Raw genomic sequence first — 1805 nt, 5'->3', positions numbered from 1 at the left:
TTCCCCCTGTTTCCCTCAGAATGGAAAAGCCCACCCGCCCCTAGCTGGGGTCTGCTGCATTAACTGATTCTCACCAACATGAGCAATAACATATATGTATATGTATTTTTTTTTCTCAGATGAATTCTACATTGAATTTTGATGTGATGTGGAGTAACATAAAGACTAACAGAGGTAGTCTCATATTGTTTTTTTTTTTCCAATTTACAATGATACACAGCTTACTAACCATAGGATATTTGGTTTCTATAGGCTGGGATAATAATTCTTTGATGACAGATTTATTCTCTAATCTGTGTTTACAGTATCACCATCTCACTATCCCAAGGGGTTCTGTTGTGGCAATTGCATGTATAGCGCAAGTGTAGCATGAATGTGTGTGTGTGTGTGTGTTTTTTTTTTTTTCAATCCAGTACCTAATATAAGCAACAACAGGCAACACTGTTGACATACATGGCAATAACATAGAAAAACAGGAAATGGGAAATGTATGAATTCATTATGAATTTTTAGTAATTGGAAGCAGGTTAAGCAAAAGATCCATCAAATCATGCCTGTGTCTGTGATGCGGTTGTATGGTAGTACATCAGAGAAATATTATATCAATGAATAGAGATGGTTACTATGGGCTGCCTTCATGGAAGCGGCGGTGTGCAAAGCCTAGCAACAAAAGAGGTGCATGCAATGAAAGGGTTGGTTGGATACCTCTTCAGAGTCACAGCATGCCATTAACGCAGAAGTGACATTACTGCAGAGTACATGGAAGGCACTCTCAAGATGAAGAGGAATCTGACTGGCATGTTTTTAAAAGAGAAACATACAATGCAGGGCAGGGTGGAATATTACAACCAGCAAGCACCTGATTCAAGTGTACCAGTCTGGCTAATTTAATAAGAACATATAATTTTCATACAGTAGTCCAGTGCATCTTAAATTTGCTTTGCTACAAAACTAGACGCTGTAACACATTAATATGCAAAGTTTATTAAATATTGACACTGACAGTTCTATTCATGGTGTCCCATTTTGCAGTTAAAGGCAACCATTTATAAATAGAATGAACTTATTCCCAGTCTAATCTGACACCATTGAACCACCTCATGCACAAGTGATTGACCAAATATATTCTTGTAAATATTTATGTCTGCATATTTAGAAATAGACAGAGAGGGAGGTAGAGAGAGATGTATGTATAGAAATATAGATACATAGATATAGTTTCACTGTTTGCAAACACCAAATCAATGGAATATAAAGATTTTCATGTTTAATAAGGTATGGACTCTGAAGTTTGTAAGGGAAGAAAGCCCCTTTACAGCCGACCGTGGGAACATCATCATGACGCAGAGTTCTAAACATGAGAACCCATACAGTTGGGTTCTCTTATACAGTTAGGGGGGGATCCCTCCTGGGGTGTGAGACAACAGCCCCCCTCCTGACTGCAGCCCGGGGAGTGGCAGCATCATTGTTAAGCTAAACACCTCTGTCTGCTCCACAATGCACTCATGCAGAGGTGACATCTCTACTCGTTGTAAAACATCATGAACATGTTTCATGTTAGAAATGCAAGCTGTTATCTGTGGGTCCTCACACCAAATGCTGTCTTTCCTCCACATAGTGCAAATCATTTTAATTGCATTCTTACACATGCTCTTCAACAATTGATTACAAAGGCACAATGCAACCACAGAGCACAGCAAATTAGGTCCATGCATCGTTAACTAGTAAGTTCTGACAAGCATAACCTTAATGGAATACAACTGATAGTTACACTTTATCAAAAGTGAAGGTTTATCAGAGTGAAG

The sequence above is a fragment of the Megalops cyprinoides genome, chromosome 18 (assembly GCF_013368585.1).
Source record: "Megalops cyprinoides isolate fMegCyp1 chromosome 18, fMegCyp1.pri, whole genome shotgun sequence".
Classification (NCBI taxonomy): domain Eukaryota; kingdom Metazoa; phylum Chordata; class Actinopteri; order Elopiformes; family Megalopidae; genus Megalops; species Megalops cyprinoides.
Note: the sequence above shows the minus strand (reverse complement) of the source record.